The following is a 16514-nucleotide window of genomic DNA, read 5'->3' on the forward strand; positions in this document are numbered from 1 at the left end:
GATAAAAGTACAGATATTCTTAGACCCATCCTAACACTATTACACCAGAATCTACAATGGAGGGTCTTGTATTCATAGTTTCATAAGGCTCCCAAGTAATTCTTATACACAGGCAAATTTGTGAAACATTGATTTGGTCTTGATAAAAATTTAAAGCCACAGTGATCCTGCTTCTACTCTAACTTCTATACCTGATTAGTAATCAAAAGTACCTCTGATCTTTGGTGAATCTGTTCCTCAATCTACTCCAGAACCTGTATGTTCTGTCTCTGTCCTTCATATATATTCTTGTTCCTAGAATTATACTCCTTTCCCCATATTTTAGTTTCCTTGATACATAACATGCAGTTATATTGTGAGATTACTTTTTGTTTGTATGGGATGCATAAAGGGAGACAAAAATCAGTTTTCAACACTCACATATTACCATTTATTTAGTTTTTCAGCAACTCACATGCTTTTTCCTCTGTATCAGTTTGGGTGCTGCTTAGAAAACAAGAGAGATGTACTGCAACTAACTTAAGCAAAAAAGGAACTTATTGGAAGGCTATCTAGCTGCTCAAAGAATTATCAAAAAGACTAGATAACAAGATTTAGAAAATTGTCAGGAAAAAAAAGGAAGCTAGGCAATGTGAAATTTGACGAATATATCACAGAAACTGACTTTTTTGGACGCTCCCACTGCTTCTACTTCGTGGCATTCAGCATCACCTCTACTGTAATCTTCACACCATTGCTGTGATTGACCATTTATTTTTAAACTGTTCTGTCTATATTTAAAGTTCCAAATAACAGCACCTATAATGGGTGATTGTAGGCCATAAACCTGTAACTCTCTAGGAACTGAAAAGAGAAAACAGAGAGTCCTTATTCTTCCACAGTGTAGGTGGAAGTATAATTCAGAATAGCATAATAGGAAATTGTGTTAAAATAGATAATGTGTTCACATGTTGAGTAATAGAAATAAAACAGATGGCCATAATAATCTACAACTTGGTTGCTTAACATACACATAAACCCTTCTTCATACATAAACTTCTAAACCAAAAATTTCCCCCAAGAACTATAATGTAACAATTCCTTTTTCAAAGCAAATTTCATTCAGATGTAACCATGTGACCCAAAGGAGACAGACCCATAAGCAGTAAGGAGATATTGTACAGCACAGGGAAATACAGCCATTAGTTTGTAATATCTTTAAATGGAGTACCATCTATAAAAATATTGAATCATTATGATTTACACCTGAAATGAATATAATACTGTAAGTTAACTATACTTCAATAAAAAAGAGAGAGAGAGAGACTCAACAATTCTAATACAATTATTTCATACAATTTTAAGGCCAAGGTATCATAATATTGTTCATTTCTCCTCTAATTCAGACCTGATGCCTAAAAGTTATCTCAATACAGATTAAGTTACACAGGTAACCACAAGCAATATACTGTATATACAGTTGGGAAAAGGAAGTCATAAAGAAGTGTGTGTGTGTATGAAAAGGAAGGCAATTAATTTAAGGAAACGATAATTCATCATTTCTGCAACTAATTAAACTATAGATGGAATTCAGGGTTTTTCTCCTCCATTAACTATACCATATTCCCTTTGATTTCAATCTGTAACTCAACTGGTAAGGTGCAAGACCTTTTTTTGATAACACATACTTTTATTTCTGAAATATCTGAGTCCATGGTAGTACTGCTTTTATACTATTGCAATAGCTTTTCATTAGCCTTTGCCATTACATATAAAAGAAAAATAAGGTATTCCCAGGGAACATGTTGGCTCCATCCAAACTGTTCCATGTTTCCAATCTGTGAAAATTACCCAAACCAATATCAAAAATCCATTTTCCCCCAAAAGGCAAGATGCTGTCACCTCTTCCAATTCAATGGCATCATGGATCCACTAGTGGAAGCCTGTCTTTGAGATACTAAAATCTCTTAATTGCACAAGATGACAGTCCTGGAAATAGTAACCCAATATTGTGTGAATGGGTATGTAAGAGTAACTATGAAGGTTGTCATCCCCTATCTCTATTTATGGACTTTTAGACTCATGCAGAATATATTCTACACCTTGCATGATGTTGTTTACAATTGATGCCTGACCAAGGAGTCTTAATGATCTCTGTGGACACTGGCCACTGTTGACCTTACTTTGCTGTATAAAGAATCCCTTAGTCAGAAGCAATGCACTATAAAATACTAACATGGTTTGTCATCATTTCATCAGTGTATGGACTTTGATACTGGCAGAGGAACAAAGGGAGAAAATATTTTCCAAATCTGAATGAGCATCTCTTTGAGTGAGGACAAATTGCTACTTTCCAACTAGGATGAAAGGGGTAAACAAAACTGACCTGTTTGAAAGCTACTCTTTGTTTATTATACAATATTGGGGGCTTAAGGCTGCTTACTTCTTCTAGCAGGTTTGGGTACTCAGTGGAAGCAATAACTAAAATAGCCTTAGTGATGGGGAGTTCATGCCATCGATTTTCTGCTTAGCTTCCTGTTTGCAAAACTTCTTGTTTGTGAGATATTTGTGAAAGCACTGCAGTGGCACTTACATATACTGCTTAAGTACTGTTGTTCAGCTGATTATTAAAATTTCCTCTGGCAAAATGGTCTTTTGATAAAAACTCTCATGAGAGACAAATATTTTCACACTCTGGGCCATTATACAGATATTTCTGCAAGAATTCTCTTTATTCTTTCTAATTTCCCAAACTTGTTTCTTTCATTTCCTTAACTGTCCGACAAAATCAACCATCCTTGCTATGAACTGTAGTGTATCCTTGCCTCTTGCTTTATCTACTTCCAAACAAATTGGATGACAAAATGTACCACTCTAAGAAATATCTCCTAGCAAGCCATCCCCTGTCCCCATGGCCTTCAGAACTACTCCTGAGAAAGCTATATTGTCATCACAGTCCATTTCTTGTTGTTCTACTGGTATAAAATGTAGAATGGTTGATAAAATGTTATTTCTCACATCCTTTGCCATGTGATCAAAGAAAATTTCTTATGAGAAAAGTGTGAGTTAAGGAAGAGACACTCACCTGATAGGAATAATCATGATAGGAAGGTTAATAACCTGTTTTGATCATGCAACATACTTGTGCCTATCAGAAAATTACATCTATACCTCAAGTTCTATTTTAGAATAATATGCACCAAAAAGTCTGTCAACTTAGCAAAAGAAATTCACAGAGGACATCTAGGATTGTATGATAATGTGGATACATTTCAAGGTTTCACCTATCAATAATAGGCTCTTTCATGGCCTATTACAAATCTAAAAGCTACTTCTGAAATTAACCATAGTTACATGCAAAAGATAATATGGTCTTCCTTTGAAACTAAAAAATTTCCACTTTGGTTTCCACTTGTAGATTGTTATAGCCTCTGTAGAACATTCTGAAATGTCACTATGCTTGAATGGTACTCCGTTTACTGCACCAAAGAACCAAATGACAGACTCACTGAGCTATTATTAAAGGGTTAACCTATCTTGCTGTCAGTCTTTTTTAAGTTTGGCTGTCTTTCAGAACACAAAATAAACAGATTAAGCAAACCTCTGTATCTCCCTTTTAGCAGTAATGAGCAAAAGGTGTAGCAATTTATTCTCTGATATGGAGGAATCACATAATCTTCCTTGAATGGAAGTTCAATATATTTTGTGGAATACATTTTCCCCTCTCTGACAAATGCATTACCAAGTCATTTAAATTATTTATTAATTTGAACTCTACAGTCCTATCAGCATGATGTTATCAATACAGTGAGTCTATGTGTTGATACCCTGTGAGATGAGGAGACACTAAAGATCCCTGAAAACAAAGAAGTGATACCAAGTTTGAAATGACCTAGCCCTGGGAAAAGATGTTAAGGTACATTGGTGTACTTGCTAGGTTAAAATAAACAGATTGTGATATTCTGTGTTTATGAGGATAAAGGGAACATTACTATATCAACAGTGGGATGTAAATTGATAGAGAATGAATGGATTTGCTCCAGAAAGGCCTTCTCTAGAACAGAACATGCTATAATTATGAGTTAATGCACTATTATCCTCCAAGACTTCTTAGATTTCAGTTCAGATCAAAATGATTTAAGCTGGCTTGCAATAGCAATCATCATCCTCATATATTAAAAGCCTCTAAATTCCTATGATTCAGACAAGGATATGTAATTGCTTTTGATGAACTATTTTGATAGTGAGAGGGGGCTTCAGAGGAAGTGCTTACATTACTATAAATCCTTTACTCCTCAGAACAGGGAATCAATGGGGTGATAAGGACATTATAACAATTCCTGATGATATCTTTAATAATTTTACACCTCAAATTTTCTAATATTACAATTAGATGAGTTTAGGATTTTAATGAGCCAAATGTGTGTTAGCTTCAGGTCAAATTCCATTTATGTTCCTTTTCTTCTATAAGTCTATAGTTTAAACAATTAACCACTATGATATACTGGATCTCTAGAAAGTGTTAGCTCAGAGCATTTTTTTTTCTGATCCCTGAAATACATTTGTTTTTCTCTTTCCCAGTGCTTAATTTTCTTGGTAAAATACCATGATAATTTTTCATAGTCTTGGGCAAAGATTTATAGTGTAATTTTTCTGCTGTTATTTTAAGGTCTCCTCTCAAGTATATACCATATTTAGAGCTAAATGATATTTATATATATATATAATATATACATATAGTATTTAGAAATTGGTATAAAGTAGCATTCCCTGCTTTAAAATAAATACTGTATATGTTAGAATGCAAACATGATTAAATACTACTTTAGGACAGATGAGGCAGAACCAAAAGAGATATAGGTGATTTATGGACTGAGGATATACTAGGAAATATTTTATTTTTAGAGAATAGTTAGATGTGGTAAATAAGTTGGGTCAAAAAAAGGTTGGGAAATTTCTGCTTTCAGTAATGATGGACTAGATGGTGTGAAATAACTTCTCAGTGAGAACAAGTACTTAATGAACTAAGTAAAAATGCATCAGAGAAGAACAAGGCAGTGAGTAAGTGGGAAAGCAGGGTCTGGGCAAGGAGAGAAGATATTTGTAAGCTTTTCTTTTTTAGAAAAATGCAGTGATTTGGAAGTAGAAGCTGTGAGGTTGGGAAGCTAAGGAAACCTTTCCCCAGACTCATGGACCTAGGGAAAGAAGCTTGGAGTTCAAGGCTACCTTGAAAAAAATCCGTAAAATTTGGAATGAGCTATCAAACAACTACAAAAAGGAATACAGTGAACTGGAAAGAAATACTTTACTAAAACTGAAATCAATTTCAGATCATCTCAACCTGATAACATTGCCAGAAGCAAAGATTAAATTCTTTCAGGAAGATTATATAATCCAGAGTCTCAAATTATTTTAATAAAGTATAATGTAATATATTAAGCACTCAAGCAAAATTAACCAGGCATATGAGGAACAAAATGTGAATGAAAACCAAGAGAAGCAACTGGCCAAAAGCACCAAGCCATAGAGGATACAGATAATGGAGTTATCAGTTATCAGTCACAGACTTTAAAGTAAGTGAAGATTAGTATGCTTAAGAAGCTAAAAGACCAAAAAAAAAAAAAAAAATTTTTAGCAGGAACCAGAATTTATAATAAAATTTGTAATTGAAACTAAGACTTATTATAATAAATGGAGTTAAAAACTCAGTAAATTCATTGAAGATCAGATTAGATACTGGTGAAAAGAGGATTATTAAACTAGAAGGTAAACTAGAAAAATAAATAAATATTCAGAATAAAAGAGATATATGTTAAAAATTGTGAAAGATTTGAGATTATACCTTACTTGCAAGCTACGTAAATTAGTCTGCTTCGATTTCAATTCATTTTTATAGATGTATCCAGAAAGCATAAGATTCTTCACTCTGAAACAATGAACTTTATAAAAGAGCACATCAGATAGCATAAGCTTTATGCTCACATCCAATATACTCCTGATACATTACAAATTTCATGCATATGGTGCGGAAGTGGAGCAAAGTATATGCTGGAGTTGTTTCACAGCTAAAGAATATCTTGATTAGAAAACCCCTACTCTTAAAAAGAAGTTGCAAGCAAACCTGTCACCTCTTGCTCTAAAGGAAAATATAATCTTTATTAGCCTGGATGAAAAACAAAACCTCCTTCTACCACAGGGGAAGACGTCACCTCTATTTTCCAATGTTATTTTCTAAGTAAACTTCCCTGAAAATATAGTCTGAATCAAAATCTGCCCCAAGGTAAACACATAGAATTGCCCATAAACAATACATACCCTTTACTTCTGCATCATCATGTCTTCTGGAGAGTTTTCCTTTGAATATTCTACCCCGTTGTCCACTCTGCATCTGAAAGACATGGACTGCCATTCAATAAGACTCTCATCATCAGAATTATAAATAGCAGGACAAGGCCAACTAGTCATGCCACCCAGGACTGTGTATAGTAACAGTACAATTTATAATAGTTCCCAGACTGGAAACTGCTTAAATGATCACCATAGTAGAAAAGATTCACACATAAAATACTTCTGAAATCGATGGTACAAATTGTAATTACATGAACGAATGGAAAGAAATCTCAGAAAATAATTTGGAATGAAAAAGGTAGATACAAAATATACATAAATAAACTTCAGTTTATGTAACGTTAAAAATAGACAAAATTAATACAGGCAGTTAGAAGTTCAAATAGTTTAGTTAGTCACTGGGAGGAGGCATTAGAGGGCAGAGAAGTTTAGTGCAGTCCTTAATCTGCACACTGGTTATATAGGCTTGTTATGTGTATGGATATTTCATTGAGTTGCTGATCTAGGATTTGTGCACTTCACTGAAAGGGCCTAAAATAATCAGTAAATATATTAACAAAATAAGAAGAGAAAAGAAACAATCATGGCAAGTAGGCAATACAGATATTGTATCTTATGCAGTACAGATAAGGCATTGATCATAGTCAACATTCACTTGTGATTGAAATAATTAGAAATTTTATTATAGAAATTATATATTCAAATAAAAAGCATGTACATAAATTTTTAATAAACATTATAGTTAGTCTGAAATGTTGAACTCATTTTTTCTGAGTCAGAATATAGAAAAGATTGTTAATTTTCACTATCAATATTTTATTGAAAGTCTTAGCCAATAAACAAGACATGAATATTAATAGTATAAGAATTAAGAATAAATACAGCTTTAATTATTTACAGATGACTTAATTGTACATGTGCCATGTCAAAAATGTCTACAAATAAATTATCAAATTTAATAAGTAAATTTAGTAATGTACCTGGATGTAAGATCAATAGATTAAAATCAATATACAATTGTAGTATGCAAAAATCAATTGTATTTATTTAAATGGAACCAGTTAAAAAATAAATAAAATGTAACAATAAAATTAAAAGCTGTCATATAGCTAAGAATTGATCTAAAAATATGTGTAAGAAATCTGTATTTTGAATAAAATCAAAAAGGATATTAGCAAATGGAGATATATATATATATTTTTTCTTGAATTGGAGGACTTCAAATGCTTAAAATATGCATTTTTCTAAATTGATCTATAATAAATTCAAGGTAAGCCCAGTGAAAACTATAGGAATTTTTTCTTTTTTTCAGTAAATTGACAAGTTTTTTCTAAAATGTACATGAAAACTCAAAGAATCAAGAACAATAAAGAGATTTAAAGATGAACAAAGAAGGATACTAACTCTACTAGACATAACGAGTTATTATTAACTGGCGCTAGTGAAGAACTGTTTTATTTCCTAAAAGATAGGCAAGGAGACCATTGATCAGGATAGTTCAGAAAGAAACCCATTTAGTGTAATGCAAAGGTAATATTGTAAAGCCAAGGAAAGATAACTTCACTTTAAATGGTGCTAGGTCAATTAGATAGCCATGTATAAAAACTTGAAACTGACACCTTCCTCATATCATTCATATGAATTATTATCATTTTGATGTTGATGTTGTATGTCTGAATGTGAAACATAAGCCCATAAATCTTTCAGATTAGAGAATATCTTCATAAACTTAGAGCAGAAAAAAACTAAAACTTAAAAACTTATAAACATTAAGAAAAAGATTGGTAATTGACTACAATAAAACAGACAACTTCTTAAAAGACAGAAATGAATTAAAAAACAAGGCAAAGAGGAAAGAAGCTATTTGTCACAATGTAACTAAAAAGGTGCTCCTAACCAGAATACAGCATGAATTCCTACAAGGCAATAGTAAAATGACAGAAAACTCAATTTCAGAATTTAAGAAGTGCTTCGAAAAAGAAGATATAGAAATGACCAAGGTGGTCATTTATTAAGAAGTACAAACTAAAAAAGGCTGTCACCACCATCAGAGGCACTGATAACATCAGCTTCTACATAAAGTAGACCAAGGGCTTAGCTCTCCAAAGAAGCACATCCTCAGGGCGGGCATCAGCAGAACTATATGCTCCTACAGTGGGATTAGTCTCCAAAGCTACTAATTTTCGTTGACCATTATATAGTAATTTACTCAAACAAGACTGAGTAGTTAAAAAAAAAGTAAAATAAAACCTGTCATTAGTATAAAGAGAATTACAGACCACTTGATCCAAAAAAGGTCCAGACATTCCCAGAGCAACAAGGAAAGGATCTGATTGAAGCACGATTTTGTAAATGGGAGAAGATGGCACCATAGGTGGAACATATGTGATTGTTATGGTGACGCTCTTTTATGATCATCCTCATATGGCCGCAGAGATATCTTTATATACAAATAGTTATCAGGCAAGTCATATTGACCATAATCCAGAGGAAATTAATAAGTTGGAGTTCATTATGAAAATTCTAACCATTGCATTTTCTCCTAAGTTTTGCTTTCATTTAGCTGACTTACTCTCATTTAAAAGGAGCCCTCGGGAAAATCTGCACTCTTCAGGATAAGCCAGACTCACGTTATAAGACATAAATTTTGCTTACTATGATTGTTTTTCACAAAGGCCTTTGTCTGTTTAATGAACTAATTCATGAAAACTGAATCCCCAAAAGTTTCTTATTCACTTTATTTTGACTATCCTTCAGAAAAGCTAAGTTTGAAAAAGCATCTGTTCATTTAAAATCATATAAAATAACACTGAAAGCATAGCTTTAGGAGAGGATTTTTTTTTTTACTTTCCAATAAGTGAAACAAGTTATTTTCTAGAATACATTATATCATGTTAATTTAAAGATGCTACTATAGTCTTTAATAAACATAAAGAAAACCATTTTAAGCATGAGGGGAAACTTTGTTTAAATGTCAAAGGTCAATAGTTTGAAAGTTTAAAAGGTGGCTTGGAAAACTTGGGATATGGTATAATTCCAAAATTGGATATCTCAAATCAAGTCATACAATTGGGGAGAGAGCAATAAAGATGCCATTCAGACTAAAAATTCATGAAGTCACAGCAACTTCTCAAAATCATTTTGGAAACTGAAGATGGGACTAATTTTATATAGAACTGGATGCCCAGAAAACTTGAGTACGCAGCAGTGTGTCCAAGAGGTGATATAGCTTCAGTCTTATATTTTACTCTAAGCCAGATATCACCTGAAAATATCACAATACAGGTTTGTTCTGCAAGTCATATTCTCTTGCTAGTAGAATAGCACCGTTGTCCTGAATCTGAATTTCTTCCCCACAACTGTTGGACTTAATTTACTTTACTCTCCTCCCTACATTTTTCTTGTTAGTTGATGATTCCCCATCAGAGGATTTTTTTATTGTTGTTCCTCAACTCCCCCAAGCGATGTCTCTATGCATTTGCTAAGTCACAGGACTCCAAGGCAACAAGATTGATGTGAATATTAAATAAGACAGAAAAGAAACCAAGATAATAATCAGAATTAAAAATACTTTGGAATCCAGTGGAGGGTGTCTTGCACGTATAAAAAGGAAACAAGTATTTCTTTATTTGTAATGCATACAAATTTAAAACCTCATCATACTATTGAAAATTTATTTCTGGAAACCATTTTTAGAATTTTCATACATCATAAAGACTGAAATAAATGCTGAAATTAAGTTTCTGTCAATCTGAATAAATTAATGCTGAGGTAATTGAATGAATAATTAATTAATATTGAAATAAATTTTCTGCCAATTTGAGTAAATCTACAAATCATTGTAAAGAATTCCACTTATCCTGCACTAATCTCATAAACATGTCCAATTGACTGATTTGATTATACTATTTTTGTTCCCATCATTTCTAATATGTTTAATTTTAATAGAAAATAAATTAAATGGTTCACTGAAACTTATTTACCAGGTTAGAATGGGGTTGGCTATTTTTCTCCAATTGAGAGATGTAGAAATAAATGAAGACCACCCAAATGAGAACAAACAAAGGCTATTCATGCAGAGTTTGCCCTCAGAAATAAGTTTGCCCTCAGAAATCCACCATCACTTGTGTTTGCCAGAGACTCAGAGACAGGCAGAGGAATGGGAAAGCTTTATAGTGGAAAAAGGGAAGGGCTTCAGGTATACCCTGATCCTGATAGGCGATAAGCTGGAAGTGAGGCATCCTATGTGAGTGGTTAGTGCATATTTGACTTTCTGTGGTTGGTTCTAAGTTGGAAATAAAGTAAGTAGCAGGACAAAAGCTAGGAAAGTGGGCAGTTAATGATTAAGTCCTGACCATTTGGGGCCAGTTGCTACAGTGCTGCAGAGGCTGTGGTTTGGCTTCCTGGGTTGTAGAATATGGGACAGAGTTTTGTGTGCCTGAATTCTATTTTCATATGCGGTCTGGCCATTGTCCATTGGTTTATTCAGTCTCTCAGAGACAAGTGCTAATATAATGAATCTCAAGTTTTCTTCTATTAGATATTTTAATACTACTAATATATGTGCATTTTCCAAGATTCTTAACCCAACCTAGTGGATAAAATTAATTTACATAGAGAGAGAGATTGAATTTCCAAATATACTTGAAAAGTTCACACAGTTTTTTTATTTTGTACCTAAAATGTAAGAAATATACACCCTTTGTTACTAACAGCAGAATGAAATACTTTATTGTTTTACAGTGAATAGACAAGCAGTATTGGCAGACCTTTAGGCAAAAACTTGGTTTGCAGAGAAATAAGTGCCTGTGAGAGCGTAGTGTTTTCCCACCGCTTACAATATATAGTGTCAATGAGTCTTCAGGAATTGCCTTCAGTTCCCTCCTACAGGATGGCAGGTAGGGAGCACAATGTTCACACGTAGGGTTTTTTTTTTGTTTTTTTGTTTGTTTGTTTGTTTGTTTTTGTATTTGTCCTTTATTGAGGAAGCTCTTCTCTATTTCTAATTTGTTCAGAGTTTTGGTAGTTGACTTTTTAAAAATACTTTTCCAGCATCCAGTTTAAACTGACCATATTTTTCTTCTTTATAAAATCAGTTGGGTGCTCGCTTGGCAGCACATATACCAAAATTGGAACGATACAGAAAGGATTAGCATAGCCCCTGCACAAGGATGACATGCAAATTTGTGAAGCATTCCATATTTTTTGTTAGGCCCTATAATCTCATTTTTCTAGATTAATCTAAAATATTTACTAAAAATACATGTTACTTCAATAAAAAGAGACTAAATTTTTATTACCTGATGGTAATATTCCCACAATAAAAAATTATGAAAATCTATTACCATGTACTGTGTTAAAATTTTTGTGTCTATTTTTATTGAAGTTAAAGAAATAAACACTTCAAATTTCTAAAAAAAAAATCAGTCAGAGAATATTTTGTCCTCTTTTTTTGAAAATTATGCAAGATTGGTGTTGTGGACTTTTGTTTAAGCTTAAAGATTTTGAAAATGAATTCAATATTTTGATAGACATAGGATTAGAAAAAAATTATATTGTATCTCGGGTCAGTTCTGTTAAGTTGTATTTCTTATAAGATTTGTTCATTTAATATGTTATTAAATTCATTTCCATAAAGTTTATTGCCATATATAATGTGCTTTTTACATTATATGTATTTTTACATTTTATATATAAATACATATATATGTAATGGTATGTGACATGAAAAAGGTACCAGGAGAAATCAATGACAAAGATCATTAGAGAAGATAGCACCCTTATCTCTCACTGTCTGTGGGAGTGTAGCGGCCTGACTTTGATTGGCACCTTGCTCCAAGTTGCAAAATCATTTCCTTTCATAGAGACATGAAAGGTTTATTTTTCCTTTGGATAAAACCAATTAACTAACAAAGGTGACCACATTAGTCACCAGGTGAATCTAAGATGAACTATGTGTGACAGTGTTATCAAGCCCTCTTACTTGAGAATATGTATAGAATGGGTTTTATTTGCTTCGCTATATAAAGGGATGGTATTTCTTTGTCTTTGCAATATCTTTAGTGAATCACCTGAAATAAGCATCACATTTTGGATTAATGTTTATTCAATATTAGAACTGTTTTATTCCTCTTCTGTCTTTGTGGGGAAGTTTTCTGGAGATCTCCCAACAGTTGTATTTTTGTTAACATTCATAACATATTGTAGTTTTGTTAACCTTTGGATTTTTAAAGATTTCCTTGAGTTTTATTCTTAGATGCATGTATTATCCAAAGCTATGTTTCTTAATTTTCAAATGTTTGGATTTATTCAATTTTTTGCTTTTTATATATTACTAATTAAATTAAAATTCTCAGTCTTTTTTCAATATATTGAAATTTCAAATGTGTTGTAATAGATGAAAAATAGGACTTAAATCAACAATTCTTGACTTAGAAGTATAGTTCTGTCACTTAATATGTTATTTAATATCTCTAAGTCTTAATTTCTTGTCTATAATATAAAAAATACGGAGTTTATTAGTTTGTTTTAATATATGTTAAAGTGTGTGTGTGTTTGTGCACACATGTGTGTGTATATCTGAGTTCAAGTAAGATTCAAACTATTAATATCTTTTATGTTGTCACAGAAGACTCACATACCCCCTATGCAAAAAGTTGTTATTATTTCCAAAATTAACTTGCATCTCTGATGAAATCAATGTACACACATTAGTAACAGTAGGAAAAGGGTGTGGTAAGCAATAGTGATAACATCATTCCTGAAGGACAGAAATTAATATCATTGTTTATTTTATCAAGGAGGAAAGTTTCATATCTAATGAGTAGTTTCCTTAACTGAAAGGACAAATCACAGTTTACAACACGGATCATAAGTGTTGGGATTATTCTTGTTATTTAAGTACTTTATTGAGAACCAAATGAGTTAATATATTTAAAGCACTCAGAAAATGACTGCAAAGATGTGTTATTAAATTAATAAATTTAGAAATGAATATAAACAACTATCACAACCAATGGCTTAAGAGTAACAGAAGTTTTGCTATAACAATAAGTAAATGATAATTTCAATTAAAATTATTTCATGCTTTCCCCTATTGTTGGATATACACTAATATCAGTTAAATTATTTGCTCTTGTTAAATGTATAGGCAAATTTTTAGAATGCCTTAAATGTATTATTCTTTAATGCTTTCCATCAATAATAATTAAAATATGAATTTGACCACTTATACTCCGACTACTGTCTAGGATTTCAGTCCAGTTTTGCTCCTTGATTTGTACTTTATTAATTTATCTTTATGTGCTGAATAATACTTCATTCAAATATATATGTTTGCTTTTTGATATAATATCTACATTTGCTTTTATAAATTACATACACAGAATTAAAAAAAAAAAACTGCTCCAGAGAATGAGTAATTTCTTACTGTGAGTTAAAATGCTCTGGCCTAGAAACTGGATGTCAGGAAAAAGGCCAATAAAATGATCAAATCAATAATTTATTATTGAGGAGCATATATATAGGATAATTAGAATTTCGGGGCTCATCGAAATCATTAAGGTGTTATTGGAATTGTGACAGTGAAAAAATGTTGTAGAGATGTTAGAAAATGTTTAACCAACAAAACTTCCAAGATTATAGTAGCAATAACACCAAACACCAGATTTTTGAAGAAGTTACTCATATCACAAATATTTTCTTTTTCTTTGTTAAATATTTTTATTATATCCCATCTTCAATCTTAAGAGAACTGTTCATAAAACTAATACTATTGTGTGTCAGGCAAAATTTTTAAATGAATTTTCTCTGTTCTTCAGAAATCCCTCTAAGATAGATAAAATTAATATTAGTAAGTTTCCATTTTACTTATGAGTGAGAAATTTACCAAAGTTTGAATACCTACTGTGTTACAGACATAACTTGGACTCATAGGGATAACTTCAAATTTTTGCTACCTCTTGCATCTGTGATTCTTAATTTTTAGTGTCCATGGGAATCTTCTGGGGTCCTTGAAAAAATTAGATCCAGATCCCAGACTCCAATCATAAAATCGTAAGTATTCTGATGAAACTCAAATTGGCCTTTTAAATATGCCCCAGCTAACACAATTGAGATATCTACTGATGACTCTTTGAGAAAAACTGCTTTTCAGTCTGTGCTTTGTACATATTTAACTTGCATAATTAGCTTCAGGCATATACTAGTTCCTATCATGTTCCACTTTTGCAAAGAAATAAATTTAATACCTTTGTTTTTGTTATGTGATTGTTGAATGTGTCTGGAATACCCACAAAGTTTTCTGAATGTCAGGCATTTGCTATCAAAATTTCTGAAAGGTTATTATGTGTATTTTCTACATAAATAAATGGGTTATGCAAGTTCTTAAGCACCCTTTAATTAAACCTGCACCCTAAACTCCAATTATTTTCTCACATCTTGTTTGGATTTTGATTAACATCTATTCTAATCCTACAAAGTAATTTCCAGTCTCTGCTAAATTATTGTACTATAAATAAGAAATAATCATTTAAACTTCAACCTTCTCTTTTCAAAGATTATGACAATCAGGTTTGATGGTATTACCACAGAAATGTCAGCTCAATTATTTTTAGAATAATTAGCTTCATTATATACAGAAGGCACACAGATATAAAATTCAGTTTCTTGATTCTTAAGTAGCTTCAGTAGCAATCAAATCCAAATTGAAAGAAGCTCACACCTGCTACCTTGATCCTTTGTCACTCTCCTATGGAAAGATTTACTATTACAGGACCCAATTATTAAGTATGAGCATAGGAATGATTTTTAAACATCCACAGGTATAATCATAAGTTACTGAATTAAAATCACCCAACTCTTTTTCCTTTCAATTAGAAAATACAGTGCTATATAAGGTTGTTTATGTGGCTGCAGTATTGGAGATACAGAGAGAATGTATTATTTGATCAGGAAATAACTTGAGATAGGACCAAGGTGTTCTGACATAATCACTCTTGTTACATTAGTGTATTCATTAAACACATTCATAGAACATAGAATATATCAACTCAAAACTCTTCTGAGGTAAATGAAAATATTCCTCCAGATCAGAAACTTCAAACTTTGGTAAGTCCGTATAATTGTGCAGGTATAGAAAATTTTTTGATGAGCAGCCAATTAGTAATACATAGTTTGGGGAGAAAAAGGTTAAGATTAGATTTAATTACTAGAAGGAATGAGGATGGGGATAAAGATAATCATGTACAGAGTAAGTTAGTGGGTTAGGACTTCTCAAGTTTTATACATACATCATTAGTTAGACAAGTAATGCTTCACATCTGAATAAACAATATGAAGATATTCAGTAGTTTTAAAGGGGCAAATCTAAGTGTATCCTTCCAAAAGTATGCTCATACAATAATTATTTTGTGTGAGGAATTAGTTTCTGAGATATTTACATCAAAATAAGACTTGAAAGGTATTTCTTTTTCTTTTAACATCTGAAATTGTTGTATAACATTAAATATTTTTCTTTACCCAAGGAAGATTACTAAACATGAGATGCACCTTGATTATTTTTTACTTAAAACAAGAAGCTTTGTTGCTGTGAACATTGGAAAGATACTTTTCTTCTTATAAACAATTTAAAACTGTAATTTTTTATTTACTGTTCTAAAACTGGTGAATACATATTATGTATAAAAAACATGTCTAAACAAATGGATGTAACTTGATACTCAAACCATTACTAACGTTAAGATCATTGTGTGATCCATGCACAAACTGATAGGGTTGCTAAGCTTAAAGGGAGGGCTTTTCTTATCATAGTGACTCAGGAAAAATGGATGTGGAGCATGAGGAGTGTCCCAGGCTTCAGTTGAGCCCCTGGGACTGCCCCGCCAAGTGTGTGTCCTTGGCTTCACTCAGGAAAGAATTCAAGAGCGAGCCACACTTGAGTAAAGGTAGATTTATTGAGAGGGATACATTGAAAGGAAAGAGAAAGCCCATGAGGTGTAGGGGTTAGGTGCTCAGATTAAAAGTAGGTACACACTCCATAGACAGAGTGTAGGCCTTCTCCGAAGAGGGAGAGAGAGAGGCCTGTAGCTGCGAGGCAGTGTTGCCAGTTTTTATGGGCTCAGTGGCTTCATATGCTAATAAGTGGAAAAACCTGTCTAAGTAGCCTGGGGAGGGGGCTGGGATTCCCA

General features: G+C 32.4%; 1 non-coding gene across 1 annotated transcript; it reads left to right on the plus strand.

Annotated features, from left to right (window-relative positions):
• The first annotated feature begins 11427 nt into the window (after nucleotides 1-11427).
• LOC116668758 lies at nucleotides 11428-11533 on the plus strand. Its single transcript, XR_004325997.1, has one exon. It is a non-coding gene; the product is annotated as a U6 spliceosomal RNA (small nuclear RNA).
• Nucleotides 11534-16514: the final 4981 nt, after the last annotated feature.

The sequence above is a fragment of the Camelus ferus genome, chromosome 14 (genome assembly GCF_009834535.1).
Source record: "Camelus ferus isolate YT-003-E chromosome 14, BCGSAC_Cfer_1.0, whole genome shotgun sequence".
Classification (NCBI taxonomy): Eukaryota; Metazoa; Chordata; class Mammalia; order Artiodactyla; family Camelidae; genus Camelus; species Camelus ferus.